The 17110-nt window shown below is 50.2% G+C and overlaps 1 protein-coding gene across 4 annotated transcripts in view; it reads left to right on the plus strand.

Moving 5' to 3' along the window:
* The first annotated feature begins 210 nt into the window (after positions 1–210).
* LOC123775193 (repulsive guidance molecule B) overlaps positions 211–17110 on the plus strand; it is a 137233-nt gene continuing 120333 nt past the window's right edge. For 2 of the 4 annotated variants that reach the window (XM_069319119.1, XM_069319118.1), the window contains exon 1: positions 251–739. The gene's annotated coding sequence lies outside the window, so the exon portion shown is untranslated. The other 2 variants (XM_069319120.1, XM_069319117.1) reach the window with 2 other exon arrangements.

A 17110-nucleotide genomic window follows, 5' to 3' on the forward strand; every position in this document is an offset into this window, starting at 1 on the left:
TTGAGTTAGTTGTCGTCACGGAGCAGTGACGACAACGCCATCTGTGAGTCCGCTCCCGAAACCCACTCCAAATGGACGACGCCATCTAGTGGTGACAGAATAGGCCAGCAATAAGTGTTGGATTCCTGTCCTAGTTGACTCGCGACGTAGCCGCTGCTGACCTCTGGTGTGGTAGTGCTTAGACAGTGAACGCCATCTATGGAGTGAAGAGGTGGACGTTTGTGTCTAAGCTTGTGAGTGAGGTTCCCCTAGAGCGTCCCAGTATTAATGACGTGTCTGATTGCAGAGTCGACCTGGGACTGCTGTGTTGGACGATGGAGCAGTCTACCCAAGGCAGCCAAGGTCTCCTCACCAGTCTGCTTTGAAGAAGCTGTGAGCCATCCCTGGACGAACTCTGTTGAGAGTAATAGCCTGCCTGAGGAGTGACAGTGTTGGGAATCGCTTTATCCGGGGTTGGCTGGTGGAGGAGACCACCCACTGGGGTGCTGTGTGAGAGTGACCAGCGAGTCACACGAGGCTCCTGGCTAGGGCACGCAACCCTAAGTATCGGTCGTAGAGTGGCCTACACAGCGGAGCTGATCGGTACCTGCTAGCTACAGGCTGGATTGTGGTTGAAGGCCTCCACGACGAAGCACCCAGTGGGACTGTGATTTGGCTGGCCTGTGGCCAGGGTAGATTCGTCATAGAGTCATAGTGGATTCATCGTGGGCCACGGAAGAAGGAACCAGGGCTACCCAGAGTGAGCATCCAGTGTCTTCGAAGGAAGACGCAACTGTACATAAGTGTAGTAATAATCCCCGCGTGCGACTGTCATTTATTTATATATGGTGGTGGTAAATATATCAGAAAAACTGGAACATTTGTATCCCTCCCCCTTTAATTTAACTTGCATTACGGAACACACCCCTTGAAAGCCTCTACTAACTTGGGGCTGGATTCCCAAACTCTACTACCATCAGAGAAGAACCCGGTTGCGTCCCAGTAGGGCCGTAACAGTGGTGGTGATGGTGGTGGTGGTGATGTGGGATGATGGTGGTGGTGACAGTGGTGATGATGGTGGTGGTGGTGATGATGGTGATGGTGGTAGTTGTTGTGGTGATAGTAGTGGTGGTGATGTGGGATGATGGTGGTGGTAGTGGTGGTGGTGGTAGTTGTTGTGGTGATGTGGGATGATGGTGGTGAAGGTGGTGGAGGAGGTGGTGATGGTGGAGGAGGTGGTGGTGATGGTGGTGGAGGAGGTGGTGGTGATGATGGTGGTGGTGACGATGGTGGTGATGATGGTGGTGGTGGAGGAGGAGGAGGTGGTAATGGTGAAGGAGGTGGTGGTGATGGAGGAGGAGGAGGTGGTGATGATGGTGGTGGTGGAGGAGGAGGTGGAGGAGGTGGTAATGGTGAAGGTGGTGGTGGTGATGGTGGTGGAGGAGGAGGAGGTGGTGATGATGGTGAAGGAGGTGGTGGAAGAGGTGGTGGAAGAGGTGGTGGTGGTGGAGGAGGTGGTGATGATGGTGGAGGAGGAGGAGGTGGTGGTGGTGATGGTGGTGGAGGAGGAGGTGGTGATGATGGTGGAGGAGGAGGTGGTGATGATGGTGGTGGTGGAGGTGGTGGTGGAGGTGATGATGGTGGTGGAGGTGATGATGGTGGTGGTGGAGGAGGAGGTGGTGATGATGAAGGAGGTGGTGGTGGAGGTGATGATGGTGGTGGTGGAGGTGGTGATGATGGTGAAGGAGGTGGTGGTGGTGGTGATGATGGTGGTGGTGACGATGGTGGTGATGATGGTGGTGGTGGAGGAGGAGGTGGTGATGGTGAAGGAGGTGGTGGTGGTGGTGGTGGTGGAGGAGGAGGAGGTGGTGATGATGGTGAAGGAGGTGGTGGTGGTGGTGATGATGGTGGTGGTGACGATGGTGGTGATGATGGTGGTGGTGGTGGAGGAGGTGGTGATGGTGAAGGAGGTGGTGGTGATGGTGGTGGAGGAGGAGGAGGTGGTGATGATGGTGAAGGAGGTGGTGGTGGTGGTGGTGGCGGAGTATAATTTCCGCCTTGAGTAACCGGGCAGCGTCTTAATCCGTCTGGAGAAGTTGGAGTAGAGTTGAGGAGTTCTATAGACTCTACAGGACCCGCCACACTCTCCAAGAACATGTATTTCGGGCCAATTTTGATCAAACGTTTCGGATTTCTTTTTTAATATACACTGTTAATATTTTCTTTGAAACTACAATAGCCTCTCAAATGTAAAGAACTTTTCTGTCTTTTTTCCTTTTTTTTAACAGTTATTTATATTGCAAAATGCGATCTGCACAAGGAAAATAGTTTTTCATATGATATGCAAATTTGCTGTTTGAATATATGCAATGATTTTATGGCAAATTATAGAGGAAGAAATATGCTAGCATTTTCCCCCCACAAGCCTCTCTGTTGCAGTACATAAAAGTCTCGTATATCACACACGCGTCGTGGTTCATTTGCATTCAAAGTCAAAAAACAAATTTTTTTGTTTTTATTATTTTTATACTTTACCATATAGTGATTCCCGTCGCTATACAATAAAAACTCGTTTTTTGTGAGTTGTGTCAGGGAGGCGATGGGAGTCTCGGGTAGAGCGGGCTAGTGTGTGAGCCTCGAGGAGGGCAGCCACGGCGCGGGCGAGGCGGACATAGTGAGGAGCGACCAGTGTGGAGGTGACTCCCGGAGGGCGAGGGTGTATCCGTGTGTCTGTGTGTGTGAGTGTGTCTGTGGGTCTCGCGGGGGGACCTCGCGGTATATACAGTGCCCAGGATGTATAACAGCGCTTAGACCTTTTCATCTACCTCTACCCTGGTGAGTATAGGCCTACCCTGCCGCCTGTATGATGGGCTGATGAGTATATTGTCATAGGAAGCATTTATGAGAAGGTTGGATGGATGGACTTGCAGTAAACGCGAATTCCAGATCATTTATGTTAAATTGTTACTATGTATCTCCATGTGTAGGTGAGTGATACATGGTGTATCTCCATGTGTAGGTGAGTGATACATGGCGTATCTCCATGTGTAGGTGAGTGATACATGGCGTATCTCCATGTGTAGGTGAGTGATACATGGTGTATCTCCATGTGTAGGTGAGTGATACATGGCGTATCTCCATGTGTAGGTGAGTGATACATGGCGTATCTCCATGTGTAGGTGAGTGATACATGGCGTATCTCCATGTGTAGGTGAGTGATACATGGCGTATCTCCATGTGTAGGTGAGTGATACATGGTGTATCTCCATGTGTAGGTGAGTGATACATGGCGTATCTCCATGTGTAATGGCGTATCTCCATGTGTAGGTGAGTGATACATGGTGTATCTCCATGTGTAGGTGAGTGATACATGGCGTATCTCCATGTGTAGGTGAGTGATACATGGCGTATCTCCATGTGTAGGTGAGTGATACATGGCGTATCTCCATGTGTAATGGCGTATCTCCATGTGTAGGTGAGTGATACATGGCGTATCTCCATGTGTAGGTGAGTGATACATGTGTAGGTGAGTGATACATGGTGTATCTCCATGTGTAGGCGAGTGATACATGGCGTATCTCCATGTGTAGGCGAGTGATACATGGCGTATCTCCATGTGTAATGGCGTATCTCCATGTGTAGGTGAGTGATACATGGTGTATCTCCATGTGTAGGTGAGTGATACATGGTGTATCTCCATGTGTAGGCGAGTGATACATGGTGTATCTCCATGTGTAGGTGAGTGATACATGGTGTATCTCCATGTGTAGGCGAGTGATACATGGTGTATCTCCATGTGTAGGTGAGTGATACATGGTGTATCTCCATGTGTAGGTGAGTGATACATGGTGTATCTCCATGTGTAGGCGAGTGATACATGGTGTATCTCCATGTGTAGGTGAGTGATACATGGCGTATCTCCATGTGTAGGTGAGTGATACATGGCGTATCTCCATGTGTAGGTGAGTGATACATGGTGTATCTCCATGTGTAGGTGAGTGATACATGGTGTATCTCCATGTGTAGGTGAGTGATACATGGTGTATCTCCATGTGTAGGTGAGTGATACATGGCGTATCTCCATGTGTAGGTGAGTGATACATGGTGTATCTCCATGTGTAGGTGAGTGATACATGGTGTATCTCCATGTGTAGGTGAGTGATACATGGCGTATCTCCATGTGTGGGTGAGTGATACATGGTGTATCTCCATGTGTAGGTGAGTGATACATGGTGTATCTCCATGTGTAGGCGAGTGATACATGGCGTATCTCCATGTGTTGGTGAGTGATACATGGTGTATCTCCATGTGTAGGTGAGTGATACATGGTGTATCTCCATGTGTAGGTGAGTGATACATGGCGTATCTCCATGTGTAGGTGAGTGATACATGGTGTATCTCCATGTGTAGGTGAGTGATACATGGTGTATCTCCATGTGTAGGTGAGTGATACATGGCGTATCTCCTATAAAACTATAGGATAACTATATACACTATAATAAAGTGTAAATTTTTACACTTTATTATAGACTGACGCCTGGGGATGATTTTCCCAAGGTACACCTTACATTTTCAAAGACAATTTTACCGTCGTTGTTGTTTCAGATTTAGCAACTCAGGACGAAGTGTCCATGTAGCACGGGCTATGGCGAGCCCGTAATAAATTTTTTTTTTTACTGTGTTTAACATCACATTATGTACTCTTTGGGTGAGGTGGTGGATGAATGCCATAACTAGAGGGGTATTAATTAGGTATTAAATATATTAATGAATAAATGGATGAAAGGGGGTATTAATTGGGTATTAAATGTATCAACATGGCAGCTTCCTTAGGTAGGGTCATTGGATGCTGTCTGTGCGTTGGTTCTGGGTCTTGAAGTGGATAGAATGTAATTATGTGTTAGCTGGTTGTTGATTGCTGGTCTGGACTTCTTAATATGTAGTGCCTCGCTGATGTCTAGTCTTCCGCTGTCGTTATATCTGTCGATTATTTCAGTGTTTCTTGTTAAGATGTCTCTGGTGATTATCTGGTTGTGTGAGGAAATTACTTGTTCCTTGATAGAGCCCTGTTGCTTGTGCATTGTTACTCGTCTAGAGAGAGAGAGACGTTGTTGTCTTGCTCTGGGGAGCCGGTCGGCCGAGCGGACAGTACCCCTGACTTGTGATCCTGGGTTCGATCCCAGGCGCCGGCGAGAAACAATGGGCAATGTTTCTTTCACCCTATGCCCCTGTTACCTAGCAGTAAAATAGGTACCTGGGTGTTAGTCAGCTGTCACGGGCTGCTTCCTGGGGGTGGAGGCCTGGTCGAAGACCGGGCCGTGGGGACACTAAAAAGCCCCAAAATCATCTCAAGATAACCTCAAGATTGCCTATATACTGAGATCGTTGGGGCCGACAGTCCCCAAGTGGGCATGTGAAGGCATAGACGACGTTGTTAATTGCATCTTCTGATTGGTGTCTGCGGTGATAACGTTCCTATCAATGATATCTCAGGACACTTTCCTCCATTTTATAAGTTGTGGAAAAGAAGTTCCTGTAAAACAGTCTAATAGGAGGTACAAGTGTTGTGTTAGTTGACTCTTCAGAGGTTGCATGGCGTTCCACATTTCTTTTAATGACGTCTTCAACATATCCGTTAGAGTAGCCATTATTGACTAGGATCTGCCTTGTGTGTAATATATATATATATATATATATATATATATATATATATATATATATATATATATATATATATATATATATACACAACTTTAGAACACTTTCCCACCAGGAGACTCGAACCCTATCCAGCACAGAAGCCTTCCAGCAACTGGCATAACAGGTACGCCTTAACCCGCTCCACCACCCGCTCAGACCCTTAAAAGAGATGGTAATTTCGGAGTATTTAAATACACCAAAGATCACCACCTCCCAAGAGCACTAGAGCAAGTGAGGGGTCATTTAGACGTTAATTTCATCAAGTCCCTGTTAATATGGGAAGACACAGTGTCTATGCTTAAGGCACAACTCTCCTAACACGAGAGTTAAGTATACAACTTTAGAACACTTTCCCACCAGGAGACTCGAACCCTAGCCAGCACAGAAGCCTTCCAGCAACTGGCATAACAGGTACGCCTTAACCCGCTCCACCACCCACTCAGACCCTTAAAAGAGATGGTAATTTCGGAGTATTTAAATACACCAAAGATCACCACCTCCCAAGAGCACTAGAGCAAGTGAGGGGTCATTTAGACGTTAATTTTATCAAGTCCCTGTTAATATGGGAAGACACAGTGTCTATGCTTAAGGCACAACTCTCCTAAACACGAGAGTTAAGTATACAACTTTAGAACACTTTCCCACCAGGAGACTCGAACCCTAGCCAGCACAGAAGCCTTCCAGCAACTGGCATAACAGGTACGCCTTAACCCGCTCCACCACCCGCTCAGACCCTTAAAAGTTAAGGGTGGAGCGGGTTAAGGCGTACCTGTTATGCCAGTTGCTGGAAGGCTTCTGTGCTGGCTAGGGTTCGAGTCTCCTGGTGGGAAAGTGTTCTAAAGTTGTATACTTAACTCTCGTGTTTAGGAGAGTTGTGCCATATATATATATATATATATATATATATATATATATATATATATATAATCTCATTATATATCATTATATTGGAAGTGTTGTTGGTTGAGGGTTGTAGGAGCGGTGTAAGTGAGGTGGTATAGAGGTAGTGTTGACCTTGTGGTCACAACAGCCATTCTTCACCAGTACTTGTGTTACCCTATAAGACTCCCTACCACTTGTGTTATCCTATAAGACTCCCTACTACTTGTGTTATCCTATAAGACTCCCTACTACTTGTGTTACCCTATAAGACTCCCTACCACTTGTGTTATCCTATAAGACTCCCTACTACTTGTGTTATCCTATAAGACTCCCTACTCACATTGCCACAATCACAGTAGTGGATAAGCCCGAGAATATGAGATAAAAGAATAATACAAGAAATAATCCACAAAGGAATGAGAAGCACAACCCTTAACCAAAACTCAGACATCATCATACCACTGACCTCATTACCAACAACCCGAAGGTCAACTGAGACCCTTTTACAGCAGTCTAACATGGTATATATATGTACACCCCCTCCCCTGCAAGAAGGGTCTAGCCTTAAGTCTAAGTACATAGGTATGACGTCGACCAAGCTGACGAGGAGTTTGACCTGTCATCTTCAATCACGTGCCTCTAAAAATCACATGAGACAAGCCCATGACATCACCCTAACAAGAGAAATGTACCTAACACGTCTGTACCCCTTGCTGTAACCACTTACAGGAAGGGTGTGTCTGTACCCTTGCTGTAACCACTTACAGGAAGGGTGTGTCTGTACCCTTGCTGTAACCACTTACAGGAAGGGTGTGTCTGTACCCCTTGCTGTAACCACTCACAGGAAGGGTGTGTCTGTACCCTTGCTGTAACCACTCACAGCAAGGGTGTGTCTGTACCCCTTGCTGTAACCACTTACAGCAAGGGTGTGAAGACTGCTTCAAGCAAACTACATTTACAAAGCAAGTGGAAGGTCACTGAGAAGGGTGGGGGGAGGGGGGTGTGGAGGGTCGAGGGAGGGGGGTTGGGGGGGTCGAGGGAGGGGGTGCCGTCGGGGTTGTATCTCGGGTAATGGGGTGGCGGAGGCTCCTGGCGGCGGTGTCCAATGAATGGGTTTGTTTGTAAATATTGGAGATTAGGGTGCAGCGGCCACATGTTCTCTCAGTACTTGTTTTGAGTATGTGTGTGTGTGTACTCGCCTAGTTGTGCTTGCGGGGGTTGAGCTCTGGCTCTTTGGTCCCGCCTCTCAACTGTCAATCAACTGGTGTACAGGTTCCTGAGCCTACTGGGCTCTATCATATCTACATTTGAAACCGTGTATGGAGTCAGCCTCCACCACATCACTGCCTAATACATTCCCTCTGTCTTAATAATGTAGAGTGTACACTATCATTTGAGTGCATTTGTAAATGCACTTTGTACTTGACTGCACTTTGTACTTGAGTGTATTTTGTAAATGCACTAAACAATAATGAGTGCATTTACAAAATCAACTGATAGATCCTAGTCATTCATGGAGTAATTGGCTGGTTAATCATTAATTGAGCTGGGTACATATTTAATATTTTGATGGAGTTGGCTACCTTGTAGAACCAAGAATACTGTGACTCGCAGAGTGCACTCCTGGCATTGAACGCACATAGTAGTGACACCCAGAAAATAGTCAGTGATATTCGAATGAATGTTTTAGCTGCTAAAGAAAACAAATTTGAAATTAAATTCCTATGGATACTATCACACGTTGGCATCTCAAGGCATGACACTGTTGATATGCTTGCTAAGACAGCCTGTAGAAAACCAGTGGTAGAAATTGATATGGGTGTTTCATTAGCAGTGACAAAGAGAATACTTAAACAAATATCTAATGAAGATCTCACCGACCTAACAAATTCACAAAGACCTGAAAGTTGTAGCATTAAATATTATGATAGATATCGTGAGGAGACATTCACATATGGGACTAATAGAACAAGAACCCGGCAATGTGATGTTATAGTGGCCAGAATACGCCTGAGATATAGACGTATCTGGCAGCTTTCTCAAAACCCAAATGTCGAGTACACAATGTGTCAACTTTGTGAAAGAAAAAACAAGAAGAGAATTTTGTAGGTGGTGATCATGTTTCCCCTAATTCTTCTGTCTTCTAGGGACGTAAGGTTTAGTTCCCGTCGCCTTTCCTCGTAACTCATACCTCTCAGCTCTGGGACTAGTCTGGTGGCATACCGCTGAATCTTCTCTAAGTGACCATAGTGACAGTATTGGGCAGCGCCACTCATCCTGTGAGTGGACACACCCCCATAGTGACAGTATTGGGCAGCGTCACTCATCCTGTGAGTGGACACACCGCCATAGTGACAGTATTGGGCAGCGCCACTCATCTTGTGAGTGGACACACCGCCATAGTGACAGTATTGGGCAGCGCCACTCATCCTGTGAGTGGACACACCGCCATAGTGACAGTATTGGGCAGCGCCACTCATCTTGTGAGTGGACACACCGCCATAGTGACAGTATTGGGCAGCGCCACTCATCTTGTGAGTGGACACACCGTCATAGTGACAGTATTGGGCAGCGCCACTCATCCTGTGAGTGGACACACCGCCATAGTGACAGTATTGGGCAGCGCCACTCATCCTGTGAGTGGACACACCGCCATAGTGACAGTATTGGGCAGCGCCACTCATCCTGTGAGTGGACTCACCGCCATAGTGACAGTATTGGGCAGCGCCACTCATCCTGTGAGTGGACACACCGCCATAGTGACAGTATTGGGCAGCGCCACTCATCCTGTGAGTGGACACACTGCCATAGTGACAGTATTGGGCAGCGCCACTCATCCTGTGAGTGGACACACCGCCATAGTGACAGTATTGGGCAGCGCCACTCATCCTGTGAGTGGACTCACCGCCATAGTGACAGTATTGGGCAGCGTCACTCATCCTGTGAGTGGACACACCGCCATAGTGACAGTATTGGGCAGCACCACTCATCCTGTGAGTGGACACGCCACCATAGTGACAGTATTGGCCAGCGTCACTCATCCTGTGAGTGGACACACCGCCATAGTGACAGTATTGGGCAGCGCCACTCATCCTGTGAGTGGACACACCGCCATAGTGACAGTATTGGCCAGCGTCACTCATCCTGTGAGTGGACACACCGCCATAGTGACAGTATTGGGCAGCGCCACTCATCCTGTGAGTGGACACACCGCCATAGTGACAGTATTGGCCAGCGTCACTCATCCTGTGAGTGGACACACCGCCATAGTGACAGTATTGGCCAGCGCCACTCATCCTGTGAGTGAACACACCGCCATAGTGACAGTATTGGCCAGCGCCACTCATCCTGTGAGTGGACACACCGCCATAGTGACAGTATTGGGCAGCACCACTCATCCTGTGAGTGGACACACCGCCATAGTGACAGTATTGGGCAGCACCACTCATCCTGTGAGTGGACACACCGCGATAGTGACAGTATTAGGCAGCGTCACTCATCCTGTGAGTGGACACACCGCCATAGTGACAGTATTAGGCAGCGCCACTCATCCTGTGAGTGGACACACCGCCATAGCAGCATGTACAACACTCCCCAATAGGAAGCAAACCCGCTGGGTTGTTCATCCTGTCACTTGTACCCAAACACAGCTGGGACTTGCTTAACTTAATGCTAATCTGTCTCAAACTGAATCATTTGGAGGGATAGTTTAATAGTTAAGTAAAAGCAAGAACGACATCAAGGGAAAGATCAAGCGCATTAACAAAGACGGCCTTCTATTATATAAGACGGATTGAAATTGATGCTCAAGGGACTTGTAATTTATGAGTTGAATTTATTAGTTATTAAATGTCAACATCCTACTTAAGACTGTTCCTAAGCAAAGTGAGCCTAAGTCTTCCCTGTCTGTCTGTCTGTCTGTCTGTCTGTCTGTCTGTCTGTCTGTCTGTCTGTCTGTCTGTCATCTTCAAGGTGAAGAATGAATTCTGGTCTTGTTTCACAAGGAGGGTGAGCCATCCTTGTCACTTGGAAGAATGTAAACATCTGGTATAGGCTTGCATCAATCACTCTGGGGGCTCCCCCTTCACTACCTGACAGTGAACAGCCGGTGGTGGTCAGTGACTCATATCCTGTGTCATCCGGACACCTGTCACTCCCACACCTGTCAAAACACCTAGCACGCCCCCCCCCCCACATTCCCCACAACTGGAGACCTGTACAAACACCTGGTATAGACCTATGATGTGGTCACATTAGTCACTCTCTCGCCCCCTCCTGGCTTCTCTAAACAACCCAGAGATGCGCAGCCTCCACGACCCCCACAGACGACCCCCCACAGACGACCCCCCACAGACGACGCCCCACAGACGACGCCCCACAGACGACGCCCCACAGACGACGCCCCACAGACGACCCCCCACAGACGACCCCCCACAGACGACGCCCCACAGACGACGCCCCACAGACGACGCCCACAGACGACACCCCACAGACGACGCCCCACAGACGACCCCCCACAGACGACCCCCCACAGACGACCCCCCACAGACGACCCCCCACAGACGACGCCACCACAGACGACGCCCCACAGACGACGCCCCACAGACGACACCCCACAGACGACCCCCAGACAGCAGTTACACCCTCAACAAAACTAATAGTTCAAAGCGATAACATGGATGACTGCATCAGTCCATTTATGTACGTTTGAGCAAATAGTTGTTACAAGTGTAACTGACGACAGGCTGTGCATGGGCTTGTGAGGCTACGTAGCGCGCGTACTCACCGTGTGGTGCTTGCGGGGGTTGAGCTTTGACTCTTTGGTCCCGCCTCTCAACTGTCAATTCAATCAACTAGCTGGTGTACAGATTCCAGAGCCTACTGGGATCTTATCAAATCTACATTTGAAACTGTGTATGGAGTCTGCCTCCACCACGAAACGAAAAAGACCATACCTCCACCATAGAACCCCCACCATAGAACGAAAAGGCAATGTAAAGGATCTGGGTGTACTCATGTCGGAAGACCTTACCTTTAAAGAACACAATAAAGTAGTTGTCACAACTGCAAGAAAAATGACAGGTTGGATAACAAGAACTTTTCACACTAGAGATGCTCTACCGATGATGATACTCTTCAAGACGCTAGTGCTCTCTAGAGTGGAGTACTGCTGCACAATGACAGCCCCTTTCAAAGCTGGAGAAATTGCTGACCTGGAGAGCGTGCAGAGATCCTTTACTGCTATAATCCACTCAGTAAAACATCTAAACTATTGGGACCGACTATAGAGTCAAAATCTGTATTCTCTTGAGCGCAGGCGGGAGAGATACATAATAATCTACACGTGGAAAATAGTAGAGGGGCTGGTCCCAAACCTGCACACAGAAATAACACCACATGAGACCAGAAGGCATGGCAGGATGTGCAGAATACCCCCGTTGAAAAGCAGAGGTGCAACAGGTACTCTGAGAGAGAACTATCAACATCAGAGGCCCGAGACTGTTCAACACGCTTCCACTACACATAAGGGACATAACTGGCCGACCCCTCAGTGTTCAAGAGAGAACTATCAACATCAGAGGTCCGAGACTGTTCAACACGCTTCCACTACACATAAGGGACATAACTGGCCGACAGCTCACAGTGTTCAAGAGAGAACTATCAACATCAGAGGCCCGAGACTGTTCAACACGCTTCCACTACACATAAGGGGCATAACTGGCCGACCCCTCACAGTGTTCAAGAGAGAACTATCAACATCAGAGGCCCGAGACTGTTCAACACGCTTCCACTACACATAAGGGGCATAACTGGCCGACCCTTCACAGTGTTCAAGAGAGAACTGGATAAGCACCTCCAAAGGATACCTGATCAACGAGGCTGTGACTCATACGTCAGGCTGCGAGCAGCCGCGTCCAACAGCCTGGTTGATCAGTCCAGCAACGAGGAGGCCTGGTCGACCAGTCCAGCAACGAGGAGGCCTGGTCGACGACCGGGCCGCGGAGACGCTAAGCCCCGGAAATACTCCAAGGTAAGGTAACCACATCGCTGCCTAATGCATTCCACCTGTTATCTACTCTGACACTGAAAAAGTTCTTTCTAACGTCCCTGTGGCTCACTTGGGTACTCAGTTTAAACCTGTGTCGTGTTCTCTTGTTCGTGTTCCACCCGTGCTGAAGAGTTTGTCTTTGTCCACCCCTGAGAATTTTGTAGGTGGTTATCATGTCTCCCCTTAATCTTCTGTTTTCCAGGGACGTGAGATTCAGCTCCTTCAGCCTTTCCTCGTAGCTCATTCCTCTCAGTTTCGGGACGAGTAGCTTTATTCTGCCTACCTCAGCATATTGGATCGGATGGTTGTCAAGGATAATGGGGTCCGGGTTTCTTTTCGCAATGTGTATTATCTGAAACTTTTGTTTGTTGGTGCTAATTTTCCATTGTTTCTCGTGTGTGGTGGCGGGGGTGCAATATTTACACAAGAAGGTACAAACCGTTGACACCAGGATCGCTCTCATCTCCCCCACATATTCCTAACTCAAACCTGCTCATTTTCCCTCCACCTCCCCCATCCCTCCAAGGCACCCTCTCCCCCGTCCTCCCTCACCCACCTATCCCACCAGGGGCGTCCCAGTCTCCACCAGCCAGACTGCTTGGCACCGCCACATGGAACCTCCCACTCATCTCTATTCGTAATCTGGACACCAATTGCACCGGTGGTGTTATCCCCTGGGGCTGTGTACCTTGAACCACTCTCCGGGTATCAGGCCACGCTATGCTCACCCGCGGGGGAGGGGCGGGGGGCGACGGGGTGCGAAATTCATGGTATAGTTGGCAGCGGTATGTTTAGCTGGCTTACGTAATGGCGGAGGCTGAGACGTCCGCCAGCCAGGTCTGGGTGGATGCTCTGCTTCACTAATATCTCTACCTGGGAGCGCCTCTCTCTCTGCATGGTGAGGTCTACACATCTCTCTCTACCTGGGAGCGTCTCTCTCTCTGGAGACTTCGTTCCCCTAATATCCCTAATACCTAATATCTTCGTTCCCCTAATATCGTTCCCCTGCATCTACTTCCTCATCACAATCGACTTGAGAATGGTCCAGGACGGACCGAAACGTCGTCGTCCCTTCACCTTGTAGGGTGTGGTCTGGTCTACTATGAGTAAAGCAACATGAGTAAGGGATGAGTAAGCCATAACCGGGAAGTGATGGTAGTGAGGGAGACGAGGAGGAGCATCATGAGGGTAATGAGGTGGGGGGGGGGACTCAGCAAACGAGGAGAAGATCAGGTTCGTAATCTTGGGATCCGACGACTCATTCTTATATGTTTTTAAAGCCTGCAAAATTAGAGTAGGGAGGGGTAGGGGGGCGCTGGGGGGAGGAGAAAGTCTTATCCTCCCTTAGAAACGTCCGTTGGGTAAGTCAGTCTTGTTCCTAAATCCTTGACTTGGGGATTTAGTGGAAGGGGGCTGGGTAGTTAGGTGGTGGACGTGGTTGTGTTGGTGGTGGTTGTGGTGGTGGTGGTGTTGGTGGTGGTGGTAGTTGTGGTGGTGGTGGTGGCGTATTTTTGTTCATGTTGTAACCTGCGTAAGTGGATCAGCTGAGTAAATGAGTAAACGTGGGAATGTTTGAGTGTGAAAGTAGTACAGAGAACATATACGGCACACATAGACGCGATAAAACACCTAAATTATTGGGATCGTCTCAAAGCTCTCCAAATGTACTCTCTAGAAAGGAGACGAGAGAGATACCAAATAATATACACATGGAAAATACTGGAGGGACAGGTCCCAAATCTACACAGTAAAATAACAACGTACTGGAGTGAACGATATGGAAGAAAATACAGAATAGAACCAGTGAAGAGCAGAGGTGCCATAGGCACAATCAGAGAACACTGTATAAACATCAGAGGTCCGCGGTTGTTCAACACCCTCCCAGCGACTATAAGAAATATTGCCGGAACAACCGAGGACATCTTCAAGAGAAACCTAGATAGTTTTCTCCAAGGAGTGCCGGACCAACTGGGCTGTGGTGGGTATGTGGGCCTGCGGGCCGCTCCAAGCAACAGCCTGGTAGACCAAACTCTCATAAGTCAAGCCTGGCCTCGGGCCGGGCTTGGGGAGTAGAACAACTCCCAGAACCTCATCAACCAGGAAGTAAGTTAGTATATGAGTAAGTGGCCGAGTTTGAGGTAAAATAAGAATTTGAGTGAATTCAATGATTTAGTGACTCATCGTTCCATGCTGGTCCTTCTGAGAGCATGAATGAGTTAGTGAGAGAGAGAGACTGTTGTGGGTGGCAGAGCGACGCCGACACAGTGAGTGGTGTTGGGATGCGGCAAAGTGAAACGACTGACATTTGCATGTGCAATTATGTAGATCACACTCGCTCCTTAGACAAGCAAGTTGTTGGTTAGTGGTTGTGGAGGGAGGTGGTGGTTGTGGTGGGAGGTGGTGGTTGTGGTGGGAGGTGGTGGTTGTGGTGGGACGTGATGGTGGTGGTTGTGGTGGGAGATGGTGGTTGTGGTGAGAGGTGGTGGTTGTGGTGGGAGATGGTGGTTGTGGTGGGAGATGGTGGTTGTGGTGGGAGGTGGTGGTTGTGGTGGGACGTGATGGTGGTGGTTGTGGTGGGAGGTGGTGGTTGTGGTGAGAGGTGGTGGTTGTGGTGGGAGGTGGTGGTTGTGGTGGGAGGTGGTGGTTGTGGTGGGACGTGATGGTGGTGGTTGTGGTGGGAGGTGGTGGTTGTGGTAAGAGGTGGTGGTTGTGGTGGGACGTGATGGTGGTGGTTGTGGTGGGAGATGGTGGTTGTGGTGGGAGGTGGTGGTTGTGGTGGGAGATGGTGGTTGTGGTGGGAGGTGGTGGTTGTGGTGGGAGGTGGTGGTTGTGGTAAGAGGTGGTGGTTGTGGTGGGACGTGATGGTGGTGGTTGTCGGTGGGAGATGGTGGTTGTGGTGGGAGGTGGTGGGAGATGGTGGTTGTGGTGGGAGGTGGTGGTTGTGGTGGGAGGTGGTGGTTGTGGTGGGAGGTGGTGGTTGTGGTGGGAGATGGGGGTTGTGGTGGGAGATGGGGGTTGTGGTGGGAGATGGTGGTTGTGGTGGGAGGTGGTGGAGGTGGAGGGAGGTGGTGGAGGTGGAGGGAGGTGGTGGTTGTGGAGGGTGGTGGTGGAGGTGGAGGGAGGTGGTGGAGGTGGAGGGAGGTGGTGGTTGTGGAGGGTGGTGGTGGTTGTGGTGGGAGGTGGTGGTTGTGGTGGGAGGTGGTGGAGGTGGAGGGAGGTGGTGGTTGTGGTGGGAGGTGGTGGTTGTGGAGGGTGGTGGTGGTTGTGGAGGGTGGTGGTGGTTGTGGAGGGTGGTGGTGGTTGTGGAGGGTGGTGGTGGTTGTGGTGGGAGGTGGTGGAGGTGGAGGGAGGTGGTGGTTGTGGAGGGTGGTGGTGGTTGTGGTGGGAGGTGGTGGAGGTGGTGGGAGGTGGTGGTTGTGGAGGGAGGTGGTGGTTGTGGTGGGAGGTGGTGGAGGTGGTGGTTGTGGTGGTGGTTGTGGTGGGAGGTGGTGGAGGTAGTGGTTGTGGAGGGTGGTGGTGGTTGTGGTGGGAGGTGGTGGAGGTGGTGGTTGTGGAGGGTGGTGGTGGTTGTGGTGGGAGGTGGTGGAGGTGGTGGTTGTGGAGGGTGGTGGCGGTTGTGGAGGGTGGTGGTGGTTGTGGTGGGAGGTGGTGGAGGTGGTGGTTGTGGAGGGTGGTGGCGGTTGTGGAGGGTGGTGGTGGTTGTGGTGGGAGGTGGTGGAGGTGGTGGTTGTGGTGGGAGGTGGTGGAGGTGGTGGTTGTGGAGGGTGGTGGTGGTTGTGGTGGGAGGTGGTGGAGGTGGTGGTTGTGGAGGGTGGTGGCGGTTGTGGAGGGTGGTGGTGGTTGTGGTGGGAGGTGGTGGAGGTGGTGGTTGTGGAGGGTGGTGGCGGTTGTGGAGGGTGGTGGTGGTTGTGGTGGGAGGTGGTGGAGGTGGAGGGAGGTGGTGGTTGTGGAGGGTGGTGGTGGTTGTGGTGGGAGGTGGTGGTTGTGGAGGGTGGTGGTGGTTGTGGTGGGAGGTGGTGGAGGTGGTGGTTGTGGAGGGTGGTGGTGGTTGTGGTGGGAGGTGGTGGAGGTGGTGGTTGTGGAGGGTGGTGGTGGTTGTGGTGGGAGGTGGTGGTTGTGGAGGGTGGTGGTGGTTGTGGAGGGTGGTGGTGGTTGTGGAGGGTGGTGGTGGTTGTGGCGGGAGGTGGTGGAGGTGGTGGTTGTGGAGGGTGGTGGTGGTTGTGGTGGGAGGTGGTGGTTGTGGAGGGTGGTGGTGGTTGTGGTGGGAGGTGGTGGAGGTGGTGGTTGTGGAGGGTGGTGGTGGTTGTGGTGGGAGGTGGTGGAGGTGGTGGTTGTGGAGGGTGGTGGTGGTTGTGGTGGGAGGTGGTGGTTGTGGAGGGTGGTGGTGGTTGTGGTGGGAGGTGGTGGAGGTGGTGGTTGTGGAGGGTGGTGGTGGTTGTGGTGGGAGGTGGTGGAGGTGGTGGTTGTGGAGGGTGGTGGTGGTTGTGGTGGGAGATGGTG

Source organism: Procambarus clarkii, chromosome 92 (assembly GCF_040958095.1).
Source record: "Procambarus clarkii isolate CNS0578487 chromosome 92, FALCON_Pclarkii_2.0, whole genome shotgun sequence".
In the NCBI taxonomy this organism is placed as follows: Eukaryota; Metazoa; Arthropoda; class Malacostraca; order Decapoda; family Cambaridae; genus Procambarus; species Procambarus clarkii.